We start from the raw sequence: 13,604 nt of genomic DNA on the forward strand, positions 1-13,604 counted from the left end.
CACTCAGCTCCTCCCCCTCACACACTGCCCAATCCGGCAGTACTGCGAGCGGCCGCTGGGGGAGGAGACGGCGCTGTGGCTGGAGGACCCCGTGCGGCCGCTGTGGCCGGGGCCGGCGCTGTGGATGGAGGACCCGGCGCGGCCGCTAGGGGAGGAGCCGGCGCTGTGGATGGAGGACCCGAAGCGGCCGCTGGGGGAGGAGCCGGCGCTGTGGCTGGAGGACCCAGAGCGGCCGCTGGGGCCAGAGCCGGCGCTGTTGCTGGAGGAACCCGAGCGGCCGCTGGGGGAGGAGCCGGCACTGTGGCTGGAGGACCAGGAGCGGCCGCTGGGGCCGGAGCCGGCGCTGTGGCTGAAGGACCCGGAGCGGCCGCTGGGGGAGGAGCCGGCGCTGTGCCTGGAGGACCCGGAGCGGCCGCTGGGGCCGGAGCCGGCGCTGTGACTGGAGGACCCGGAGCGGCCGCTGGGGGAGGAGCCGTCGCTGTGGCTGGAGGACCCGGAGCGGCCGCTGGGGGAGGAGCCGGCGCTGTGGCTGGAGGATCCGGAGCGGCCGCTGGGGGAGGAGCCGGCGCTGTGGCTGGAGGACCTGGAGCGGCCGCTGGGGGAGGAGCCGGCGCTGTGGCTGGAGGACTAGGCCGCAGCCTCGGGGTGGGAGTTCAGGGCGCGGCCGGCCTGGGGGAGCCGGGATAGGGAGAGAAACCCGGCTGAGGATTGGAGCCCGGAGCGGCGGCAGGTGAGAGACAGAAAGTGAGACAGGGAGACAGAGACAGAGATAGAGAGGGAGGGAAGGAGAGACAGAGATAGAGAGGGAGGGAAGGAGAGACAGAGAGAGGGAGAGAAAGAGGGAGGGAGAGAGAGAGACAGAGAGGGAGGGAGAGAGAGAGAGAGAGACAGAGAGGGAGGGAGAGAGAGAGACAGAGAGGGAGGGAGAGAGAGAGAGACAGAGAGGGAGGGAGAGAGAGAGAGAGAGGGAGGGAGAGAGACAGAGAGAGAGAGAGAGGGAGGGAGAGAGAGACAGAGAGGGGGAGAGAGAGAGAGGGACAGAGAGAGGGAGAGAGAGAGAGAGGGAGGGAGAGAGACAGAGAGAGAGAGGGAGGGAGAGAGACAGAGAGAGAGAGGGAGGGAGAGAGACAGAGAGAGGGAGAGAGACAGAGAGGGGGAGACAGAGAGAGACAGAGAGGGGGAGGGAGAGAGAGAGACAGAGAGGGGGAGGGAGAGAGAGAGACAGAGAGGGGAGGGAGAGAGAGACAGAGAGGGAGTGAGAGAGAGAGACAGAGAGCGAGAGAGAGGTAGGGAGAGAGAGAGACAGAGAGGGAGGGAGAGAGAGACAGAGGGGGGGAGGGAGAGAGAGACAGAGGGGGGGAGGGAGAGAGAGACAGAGGGGGAGGGAGAGAGAGACAGAGAGGGAGTGAGAGAGAGAGAGGGAGGGAGAGAGACAGACAGAGAGAGAGAAACAGAGAGGGAGGGAGAGAGAGACAGAGAGGGAGGGAGAGAGAGACAGAGAGAGGGAGGGAGACAGAGAGAGCGGGAGGGAGGGAGGGGGAGACAGAGAGAGCGGGAGGGAGGGAGGGGGAGACAGAGAGGGAGGGAGAGAGGGAGAGCGAGGGAGCGAGGGAGACAGACAGAGGGTGAGGGAGAGGGAGGGAGAGAGAGAGAGCGAACGAGCGAGAGAGGGAGGGAGAGTGAGAGTCAAGAGTGAGAGAGACAAACAGACAGACAGAGAGAGACAGGTTGCAAGAGTGGGTGAAGGATGCACGAGAGGCCAGAATTGGAGGAGCGCAGAGATCTCGGAGGGTTGTGGGGCTGGAGGAGGTTACAGAGATCGGGAGAGGGGAGCGAGGAGGCCGTGGAGAGAGCTGAACAGGAGGATGGAGAATTTCTAAATCGAGGCGATGCCGGACCGGGAGCCATTGTAGCTCAGTGAGCACGGGGCGGTGATGGGTGAATGGGACTTGGTGCGAGTTAGGACACGGGACAGCGAGAATTGGAATAGTCATGTTTGGAGGGCGGGCGGGCGGGCGGAACGAACGCACGGATGAAGAGCCCGATTGATTCCCCCCTCCCTTGCTGATATTGGCCAACATAGCCAGCACTAACCCAAGACCATCCTGGTAGTGCTGTAGCACACTGGGCAGCATTGTTAGACACAGAGCAGATGGGATTATACAGGCACGGAGGAAATAGTTTCTCTCGATCGACATGATCAACTCCTTTAACCACCTCAAACACCTCGATCAGATCACCCCTTAATCTTCTACACTCGAGGGAACACAAGCCCAGTCTGTGCAACCTGTCCTCGGGATTTAACCCTTTTAGCTCCCGGTATAAATGTTGGTAAATACCAACATTTCCCAGTCTCTCGCCAGTTAAAAAATATTCTGTTTTTCTATCCTTCCTACCAAAGTGGATAACCTCACATTATACTTCAGCTGCCACGTTCTTGCCCACTCACTTAACCTGGCTCTTTGCATCTTCCTCACAGCTTACTTTCCAACCTAGCTTTGTATCATCAGCAAACTTGGATACAGTACACTCAGTCCCTAGGTCACTGATGTAGATTGTGAATAGCTGAGGCCCCAGCACTGATCCTTGCGGCACCCCACTAGCTACAGCCTGCCAACTCAACAATGACCCGTTTATTCCTACTCTCTATATTCTCTCCGTTAATTAATCCTCAATCCATGCTAATATATTACCCCCAATCCTGTGAGCCTTAATTTTGTGTAATATCCTCTTGTGTGGCACCTTATCGAATGCTTTCTGCAAATCTAAATATACTACATCTACTGGTTTCCCCGTATCTACCCTGCCAGTTACATCCTCAAAAAACTCTTAATAGATTTGTTAAACACGATTTCCCTTTTATAAATCCGTGTTGACTCTGTCCAATCAAATTATGATTTTCTAAGTGCCCTGTTTACCACATCCCTAATAATAGATTCTAGCATTTTCTTGACTATTGATGTCAAGCTAACTGGCCTGTAGTTCCCTGTTTTCTCTCTCCACCCTTTCTTCAATATCAGGGTTACATTTGCTACCTTCCAATCTGCTGGGAATCTTCTAGAATCGAGGGAATTTTAGAAACATAGAAGATAGGAGCAGGAGTCGGCCATTCGGCCCCTCGAGCCTGCTCCACCATTCAATGCGATCATGGCTGATCATCCAAATTCAGTACCCTGTCCCTGCTTTCTCCCCATATCCCTTGATCCCTTTAGCCTTAAGAAATATATCTAACTCCTTCTTGAATATATTTAATGAATTGGCCTCAACTGCCTTCTGTGGCTTACCCCTTATCCTTAGACTGTGACCCCTGGTTCTGGACTCCCCGGCCATTGGGAACATCCTTCCTGCATCTAGTCTGTCTAGTCCTGTTAGAATTTTATAAGTTTCAATGAGATCCCCTCTCATTCTTCTAAACTCCAGTGAGTATAAGCCCAATCGACCCAATCTCTCCTCATATGTCATTCCTGCCATCCCAGGTATCAGTCTGGTGAATCTTCGCTGCACTCCCTCCATGGCAAGAACATCCTTCCTCAGATAAGGCAACCAAAACTGCACACAATACTCAAGGTGTGGTCTCACCAAGGCCCTGTACAACTGCAGCAAGACATCCTTGCTCCTGTATTCGAACCCTCTCGCTACGAAGGCCAACATACCATTTGCCTTCTTAACCGCCTGCTGCACCTGCATACTTACCTTCAGCGACTGGTGCACAAGGACACCCAGGTCTCGTTGCACTTCCCCTTCTCCCAATCTATTGCCGTTCAGATAATAATCTGCCTTCCTGTTTTTGCCACCAAAGTGGATAACCTCGCATTTATCTACATTATACTGCAACTGCCATGCATCTGCCCAATCACCCAACCTGTCCAAATCATCCTGGAGTTTCTCGGCATCCTCCTCACAGCACACACGCCCACCCAGCTTTGTGTCATCTGCAAACTTGGAGATATTACATCTAGTTCCCTCGTGTAGATCATTAATATATATTGTGAATAGCTGGGGTCCTAGCACCGGTCCCTGCGGTACCCCACTAGTCACTGCCCGCCACTCGGAAAAAGACCCGTTTGGAAGATCACAACCAATGCATTCACTATCTTTGCAGCCACCTCGTTTAGAACCCTAGGATGTAGGCCATCAGGTCCAGGTGATTTGTTGGTTTTTCGTCCCATTAAATCCTCCAGTACAATTTCTTTACAAATACTAATTTCTTTAAGTTCGTCACTCTCACTGGACCCTTGATTCTCCACTATTTCCGGAATGTTTTTTGTGTCTACTTCTGTGAAGACAGATACAAAGTATTTGTTTAATGTCTCTGCCATTTCTTTATTCCCCATTATAATTTCTCCTGTCTCTGCCTGCAAGGGACCCATGTTTATTTTCAATATTCTCTTCTCACATACCTATAGAAGCTTTTACAGTCTTTTTATGTCTCTTGCTAGCTTACTCTCATATTCTCTTTTCTCTCTCTCTTAATTTCTTCACCCTCCTTTGCTGAATTCTAAAATTGTTACACTTTTTGGCCACATTACAAGCCTCTTCCTTTAATATGATACTATTTTTAACTTCTCGTCAGCCACAGTTGGACCATTTTTGCCATGGGGTTTTTATCCCTGAAGGGAATGTATATTCATTGCAAATTATGATTTATTTCTTTAAATGTTTGCCATTGCTTATGTACCGTCATATCTTTAAACCTAGTTTCCCACTCTACCTTAGCCAACTCGCCCCTCATACCTACGTAGCTTGCTTTGTTCAGATTTAAGACCCTTGTTTTGGACTTAACTAAATCATTCTCGAACTCAATATAAAATTATTATGATCGCTCTTCCCCGCGCCTCCTTTACTACAAGGTTATTAATTAACCCTAAAATAACAACAGAAAATTCTGGAAACACTCAGCAGGCCAGGCTTTGCTCTTGCACAATACTAGATCTAAAATAGCCTGTTCCCTCATTGGTTCCTCGACATACTGATCTAGAAAACTATCTTGCACACATTCCATGAATTTGTCCTTCGCATTATCACTGCAAATTTGGTTTGCCCAGTCTATATGTAGATTAAAGTCCCCCATGTATTACCCTTGTTACATGCACCTCTGATTTCCTGATTTATACTGTGCCCAACACTACAAGTACAGTTAGGGAGGGGGCTATAAACTATTCCCACCAGTGTTTTCTGCCCCTTGTTTCTTTGCTCCATCCAACATGATTCTAGATCTTGATCTTCCGAGCTAGGATCCTTTCTCACTACTGCCTTTATCTCATCCTTTATTATCAGGGTTACCAACACCCCCCACCTCCCTTTTCCATTTTGCCTCTCTCTTCTAACCTGGAATGTTTAGTTCCCAACCTTGGTCACTCTGCCACCACATCTCCGTAATGGCTATTAGATCAAATCCAATTATTTCTATCTGCGCGACTAATTCATCTGTTTCGTTGCGAATGCTTTGCGCATTCAGATATCGTGCCTTTAGCTTTAACCCGTGCCTCCCACGCCACCCTTTGAGCCACGCGTTTAACCTTCTAATCTGCTTGTCCCGATGCCAGTTTGCGGGTGGCTCAGGTAACAGTTCCGAGATTATTACCATTCTGCTACTTGTCCGCATTCTCTGACCTTGTTCGTCAATCTAGTCTGGCCAAAGAGTTACTGAAAGTGAGCCTATTTATACATCAAGGCGGACAATAGCACATGTCTTGCTCTGACCCGATCAGTCCCGAGATTGGCCCAGAAATTCGGGTCGGGGGGGCTTCCCGCGGGTGCAAGCCCCCGACCTGCACTTACCCAGCGCGCCGGCCGTTGAGCTGTGAGCCCGCGTGGGATTCCGATCCTGGGCCTCCTCCAGCTGCCGGCGCGCAGTGCTTGTGTATCCCAGGGGCGCAGTTAGTTCGATGCGTCCCCTGGGATCACGTGGGCCATGGAGAGCCAATGGTAGCAGGGAATGTTTCATTCATAAGTTTGACAGGAAGGGCTGTCAAACCTATAAATACTACAAGCCCCAAAACATCACTAAAACTTCAAATAATTTTTTTTTAAATCACATTTTTAAAATAAACTAAAAATTACATGAAATAACTATTTTAAACAATAATTTAAATTTTTGAAAAAATTAATTACATTTTCTAACGGGGTTAAAAATAAACTTACCTTGCTTTAAAGTATTTAAAAATAATAAACCTGTGGAAAAACTGTTTTAATTTTAATTAATTCACCACTTACCTTGTTAAAAGCAGGCCTTGCGACTGCTTTTAAAAAGTGTAACGGCTGGAGACTTACCCTCCCGGGAAAACCTGTAAGAAAACCGTAAATTCGATGCGCACGCGCTGGCTCTCCGGCGCACGCGTTCCAACTCTGAACCCCTTCTTTCAGGGGAACGGAAGTACCGGTTTCCCGCGCGTGTGCAGTGCATGCACGAAACCGGCACTTCCATTGGGTCTACGGGTGAGTACCCCGTGCGTACTCGCCCGTGGAGACCCGAATTTCTGGGCCATTATGTTCATGTGATCGTGATCTGTCATCTGCTACTTCACCACTGGATGGTAATGTCGCATCTCTCTCACCACATTCTCATTGAAGTGTGGACTTCATTTATGGAGATGATGATCAAGAACTTCTGCATGGTTATAGACAACACACCCTAACAGCTGAAAAGTAGACAAGTTGGCTCCAAACTGGCTATAATATTGGACCCAAACCCATGGACATCTCCTGCTGGCTTGGCGTTCTCTTGTGGGTATTAATACTGCGTGTTACAGTGAGGGATGTGGGGTATATCAGAGTGTTACAGTGAGGGATGTGGGGTATATCAGAGTGTTACAGTGAGGGGTGTGGGGTATATCAGTGTTACAGTGAGGGGTGTGGGGTATATCAGAGTGTTACAGTGAGGGGTGTGGGGTATATCAGAGTGTTACAGTGAGGGGTGTGGGGTATATCAGTGTTACAGTGAGGGGTGTGGGGTATATCAGTGTTACAGTGAGGGGTGTGGGGTATATCAGTGTTACAGTGAGGGGTGTGGGGTATATCAGAGTGTTACAGTGAGGGGTGTGGGGTATATCAGAGTGTTACAGTGAGGGGTGTGGGGTATATCAGAGTGTTACAGTGAGGGGTGTGGGGTATATCACAGTGTTACAGTGAGGGGTGTGGGGTATATCAGTGTTACAGTGAGGGGTGTGGGGTATATCAGTGTTACAGTGAGGGGTGTGGGGTATATCAGAGTGTTACAGTGAGGGGTGTGGGGTATATCAGAGTGTTACAGTGAGGGGTGTGGGGTATATCAGAGTGTTACAGTGAGGGGTGTGGGGTATATCAGAGTGTTACAGTGAGGGGTGTGGGGTATATCAGAGTGTTACAGTGAGGGTTGTGGGGTACATCAGTGTTACAATGAGGGGTGTGGGGTATATCAGTGTTACAGTGAGGGGTGTGGGGTACATCAGTGTTACAGTGAGGGGTGTGGGGTATATCAGTGTTACAGTGAGGGGTGTGGGGTATATCAGTGTTACAGTGAGGGGTGTGGGGTATATCAGTGTGTTACAGTGAGGGGTGTGCGGTATATCAGAGTGTTACAGTGAGGGGTGTGGGGTATATCAGTGTTACAGTGAGGGGTGTGGGGTATATCAGAGTGTTACAGTGAGGGGTGTGGGGTATATCAGAGTGTTACAGTGAGTGGTGTGGGGTATATCAGTGTGTTACAGTGAGGGGTGTGGGGTATATCAGAGTGTTACAGTGAGGGGTGTGGGGTATATCAGTGTTACAGTGAGGGGTGTGGGGTATATCAGTGTGTTACAGTGAGGAGTGTGGGGTATATCAGAGTGTTACAGTGAGGGTTGTGGGGTATATCAGTGTTACAGTGAGCGGTTTGGGGTATATCAGTGTTACAGTGAGGGGTGTGGGGTATAGCAGAGTGTTACAGTGAGGGGTGTGGGGTATATCAGAGTGTTACAGTGAGGGGTGTGGGGTATATCAGTGTGTTACAGTGAGTGGTGTGGGGTATATCAGAGTGTCACAGTGAGGGGTGTGGGGTATATCAGAGAGTTACATTGAGGAGTGTGGGGTATATCAGAGTGTTACAGTGAGGGGTGTGGGGTATATCAATGTGTTACAGTGAGGGGTGTGGGGTATATCAGAGTGTTACAGTGAGGGGTGTGGGGTATATCAGAGTGTTACAGTGAGGGGTGTGGGGTATATCAGAGAGTTACAGTGAGGAGTGTGGGGTATATCAGTGTTACAGTGAGTGGTGTGGGGTATATCAGAGTGTCACAGTGAGGGGTGTGGGGTATATCAGAGAGTTACAGTGAGGGGTGTGGGGTATATCAGTGTTACAGTGAGGGGTGTGGGGTATATCAGTGTTACAGTGAGGGGTGTGGGGTATATCAGAGAGTTACAGTGAGGGGTGTGGGGTATATCTGTTACAGTGAGGGGTGTGGGGTATATCAGTGTTACAGTGAGGGGTGTGGGGTATATCAGAGTGTTACAGTGAGGAGTGTGGGGTATATCAGAGTGTTACAGTGAGGGGTGGTGTATATCAGAGTGTTACAGTGAGGGGTGTGGGGTATATCAGAGTGTTACAGTGAGGGGTGTGGGGTATATCAGAGTGTTACAGTGAGGGGTGTGGGGTATATCAGAGTGTTACAGTGAGGGGTGTGGGGTATATCAGAGTGTTACAGTGAGGGGTGTGGGGTATATCAGAGTGTTACAGTGAGGGGTGTGGGGTATATCAGAGTGTTACAGTGAGGGGTGTGGGGTATATCAGAGTGTTACAGTGAGGGGTGTCGGGTATATCAGAGTGTTACAGTGAGGGGTGTGGGGTATATCAGAGTGTTACAGTGAGGGGTGTCGGGTATATCAGTGTTACATTGAGGGGTGTGGGGTATATCAGTGTTACAGTGAGGGGTGTGGGGTATATCAGTGTTACAGTGAGGGGTGTGGGGTATATCAGTGTTACAGTGAGGGGTGTGGGGTATATCAGTGTGTTGCAGTGAGGGGTGTGGGGTATCTCAGAGTGTTACAGTGAGGGGTGGGGTATATCAGTGTTACAGTGAGGGGTGTGGGGTATATCAGAGTGTTACAGTGAGGGGTGTGGGGTATCTCAGTGTTACAGTGAGGGGTGTGGGGTATATCAGAGTGTTACAGTGAGGGGTGTGGGGTATATCAGTGTTGCAGTGAGGGGTGTGGGGTATATCAGAGTGTTACAGTGAGGGGTGTGGGGTATATCAGTGTTACAGTGAGGGGTGTGGGGTATATTAGTGTGTTGCAGTGAGGGGTGTGGGGTATATCAGTGTTACAGTGAGGGGTGTAGGGTATATCAGTGTGTTGCAGTGAGGGGTGTGGGGTATATCAGAGTGTTACAGTGAGGGGTGTGGGATATATCAGAATGTTACAGTGAGGGGTGTGGGGTATATCAGTGTTACAGTGAGTGGTGTGGGGTATATCAGAGTGTTACAGTGAGGGGTGTGGGGTATATCAGTGTTACAGTGAGGGGTGTGGGGTATATCAGTGTGTTACATTGAGGGGTGTGGGGTATATCAGTGTGTTACAGTGAGGGGTGTGGGATATATCAGAGTGTTACAGTGAGGGGTGTGCGGTATATCAGAGTGTTACAGTGAGGGGTGTGGGGTATATCAGTGTTACAGTGAGGGGTGTGGGGTATATCAGTGTGACAGTGAGGGGTGTGGGGTATATCAGATTGTTACGGTGAGGGGTGTGGGGTATATCAGGGTGTTACAGTGAGGGGTGTGGGGTATATCAGAGTGTTAAAGTGAGGGGTGTGGGGTATATCAGGGTGTTACAGTGAGGGGTGTGGGGTATATCAGGGTGTTACAGTGAGGGGTGTGGGGTATATCAGAGTGTTACAGTGGGGGGTGTGGGGTCTATCAGAGTGTTACAGTGAGGGGTGTGGGGTATATCAGGGTGTTACAGTGAGGGGTGTGGGGTATATCAGAGTGTTACAGTGAGGGGTGTGGGGTATATCAGAGTGTTACAGTGAGGGGTGTGGGGTATATCAGAGTGTTACAGTGGGGGGTGTGGGGTATATCAGAGTGTTACAGTGAGGGATGTGGGGTATATCAGAGTGTTACAGTGAGGGGTGTGGGGTATATCAGAGTGTTACAGTGAGGGGTGTGGGGTATATCAGAGTGTTACAGTGAGGGGTGTGGGGTATATCAGTGTTACAGTGAGGGGTGTGGGGTATATCAGAGTGTTACAGTGAGGGGTGTGGGGTATATCAGAGTGTTACAGTGAGGGGTGTGGGGTATATTAGTGTGTTGCAGTGAGGGGTGTGGGGTATATCAGTGTTACAGTGAGGGGTGTGGGGTATAGCAGAGTGTTACAGTGAGGAGTGTGGGGTATATCAGAGTGTTACAGTGAGGGGTGTGGGGTATATCAGAGTGTTACAGTGAGGGGTGTGGGGTATATCAGAGTGTTACAGTGAGGGGTGTGGGGTATATCAGTGTTACAGTGAGGGGTGTGGGGTATATCAGAGTGTTACAGTGAGGGGTGTGGGGTATATCAGAGTGTTACAGTGAGGGGTGTGGGGTATATCAGTGTTACAGTGAGGGGTGTGGGGTATATCAGTGTTACAGTGAGGGGTGTGGGGTATATCAGAGTGTTACCGTGAGGAGTGTGGGGTATATCAGAGTGTTACAGTGAGGGGTGGTGTATATCAGAGTGTTACAGTGAGGGGTGTGGGGTATATCAGAGTGTTACAGTGAGGGGTGTGGGGTATATCAGAGTGTTACAGTGAGGGGTGGTGTATATCAGAGTGTTACAGTGAGGGGTGAGGGGTATATCAGAGTGTTACAGTGAGGGGTGTGGGGTATATCAGTGTGTTACAGTGAGAGGTGTGGGGTATATCAGAGTGTGATAGTCAGGGGTGTGGGGTATATCAGAGAGTTACAGTGAGGGGTGTGGGGTATATCAGTGTTACAGTGAGGCGTGAGGTGTATATCGGTGTGTTACAGTGAGTGGTGTGGGGTATATCAGAGTGTTACAGTGAGGGGTGTGGGGTATATCAGTGTGTTACAGTGAGAGGTGTGGGGTATATCAGAGTGTGATAGTCAGGGGTGTGGGGTATATCAGAGAGTTACAGTGAGGGGTGTGGGGTATATCAGTGTGACAGTGAGGCGTGAGGTGTATATCGGTGTGTTACAGTGAGTGGTGTGGGGTATATCAGAGTGTTACAGTGAGGGGTGTGGGGTATATCAGTGTGTTACAGTGAGAGGTGTGGGGTATATCAGAGTGTGATAGTCAGGGGTGTGGGGTATATCAGAGAGTTACAGTGAGGGGTGTGGGGTATATCAGTGTTACAGTGAGGCGTGAGGTGTATATCGGTGTGTTCCAGTGAGGGGTGTGGGGTATATCAGAGTGTTACAGTGAGGGGTGTGGGGTATATCAGTGTTACAGTGAGGCGTGAGGTGTATATCGGTGTGTTACAGTGAGTGGTGTGGGGTATATCAGAGTGTTCCAGTGAGGGGTGTGGGGTATATCAGCGTGTTACAGTGAGGGGTGTGGGGTATATCAGAGTGTTACAGTGAGGGGTGTGGGGTATATCAGAGTGTTACAGTGAGGGTGTCGGGTATATCAGTGTTACATTGAGGGGTGTGGGGTATATCAGTGTTACAGTGAGGGGTGTGGGGTATATCAGTGTTACGGTGAGGGGTGTGGGGTATATCAGTGTTACAGTGAGGGGTGTGGGGTATATCAGTGTGTTGCAGTGAGGGGTGTGGGGTATATCAGAGTGTTACAGTGAGGGGTGGGGTATATCAGTGTTACAGTGAGGGGTGTGGGGTATATCAGAGTGTTACAGTGAGGGGTGTGGGGTATCTCAGTGTTACAGTGAGGGGTGTGGGGTATATCAGAGTGTTACAGTGAGGGGTGTGGGGTATATCAGTGTTGCAGTGAGGGGTGTGGGGTATATCAGAGTGTTACAGTGAGGGGTGTGGGGTATATCAGTGTTACAGTGAGGGGTGTGGGGTATATTAGTGTGTTGCAGTGAGGGGTGTGGGGTATATCAGTGTTACAGTGAGGGGTGTAGGGTATATCAGTGTGTTGCAGTGAGGGGTGTGGGGTATATCAGAGTGTTACAGTGAGGGGTGTGGGATATATCAGAATGTTACAGTGAGGGGTGTGGGGTATATCAGTGTTACAGTGAGTGGTGTGGGGTATATCAGTGTGTTACAGTGAGGGGTGTGGGGTATATCAGAGTGTTACAGTGAGGGGTGTGAGGTATATCAGAGTGTTACAGTGAGGGGTGTGGGGTATATCAGAGTGTTACAGTGAGGGGTGTGGGGTATATCAGTGTGTTACAGTGAGGGGTGTGGGGTATATCAGTGTGTTACAGTGAGGGGTGTGGGTATATCAGTGTTACAGTGAGGGGTATATCAGAGTGTTACAGTGAGAGGTGTGGGTATATCAGTGTTACAGTGAGGGGTGTGGGGTATATCAGTGTTATAGTGAGGGGTGTGGGGTATATCAGAGTGTTACAGTGAGGGGTGTGGGTATATCAGTGTTACAGTGAGGGGTGTGGGGTATATCAGTGTTACAGTGAGGGGTGTGGGGTATATCAGTGTTACAGTGAGGGGTGTGGGGTATATCAGTGTTACAGTGAGGGGTGTGGGGTATATCAGTGTTACAGTGAGGGGTGTGGGGTATATCAGAGTGTTACAGTGAGGGGTGTGGGGTATATCAGTGTTACAGTGAGGGGTGTGGGGTATATCAGTGTTACAGTGAGGGTGTGGGGTATATCAGTGTTACAGTGAGGGGTGTGGGGTATATCAGAGTGTTACAGTGAGGGGTGTGGGGTGTATCAGTGTTACAGTGAGGGGTGTGGGGTATATCAGTGTTACAGTGAGGGGTGTGGGGTATATCAGAGTGTTACAGTGAGGGGTGTGGGGTGTATCAGTGTTACAGTGAGGGGGTGTGGGGTATATCAGTGTTACAGTGAGGGGTGTGGGGTGTATCAGTGTTACAGTGAGGGGTGTGGGGTATATCAGTGTTGCAGTGAGGGGTGTGGGGTATATCAGTGTGTTACAGTGAGGGGTGTGGGGTATATCAGAGTGTTACAGTGAGGGGTGTGGGGTATATCAGTGTTACAGTGAGGGGTGTCGGGTATATCAGTGTTACAGTGAGGGGTGTGGGGTATATCAGAGTGATACAGTGAGGGGTGTGGGGTATATCAGTGTTACAGTGAGGGGTGTGGGGTATATCAGAGTGATACAGTGAGGGGTGTGGGGTATATCAGAGTGATACAGTGAGGGGTGTGGGGTATATCAGAGTGATACAGTGAGGGGTGTGGGGTATATCAGAGTGTTACAGTGAGGGGTGTGGGGTATATCAGTGTTACAGTGAGGGGTGTGGGGTATATCAGAGTGATACAGTGAGGGGTGTGGGGTATATCAGTGTTACAGTGAGGTGTGTGGGGTATATCAGTGTTACAGTGAGGGGTGTGGGGTATATCAGAGTGATACAGTGAGTGGTGTGGGGTATATCAGAGTGATACAGTGAGGGGTGTGGGGTATATCAGAGTGATACAGTAAGGGGTGTGGGGTATATCAGTGTTACAGTGAGGGGTGTGGGGTATATCAGTGTGTTACAGTGAGGGGTGTGGGGTATAT

General features: G+C 50.1%; 1 protein-coding gene across 1 annotated transcript in view; it reads left to right on the forward strand.

The window, feature by feature from the left end:
- Positions 1-603: 603 nt before the first annotated feature.
- The window catches only part of hdac6 (histone deacetylase 6), a 224,721-nt gene continuing 211,720 nt past the window's right edge, over positions 604-13,604 (forward strand). The window contains exon 1 of the mRNA XM_085978338.1: positions 604-730. The gene's annotated coding sequence lies outside the window, so the exon portion shown is untranslated. The remainder of the gene's footprint in view (positions 731-13,604) is intronic.

This window comes from Somniosus microcephalus, unplaced genomic scaffold (genome assembly GCF_052327205.1).
Source record: "Somniosus microcephalus isolate GS21.2 unplaced genomic scaffold, FLI_Smic_1.0 unresolved_chr7, whole genome shotgun sequence".
In the NCBI taxonomy this organism is placed as follows: domain Eukaryota; kingdom Metazoa; phylum Chordata; class Chondrichthyes; order Squaliformes; family Somniosidae; genus Somniosus; species Somniosus microcephalus.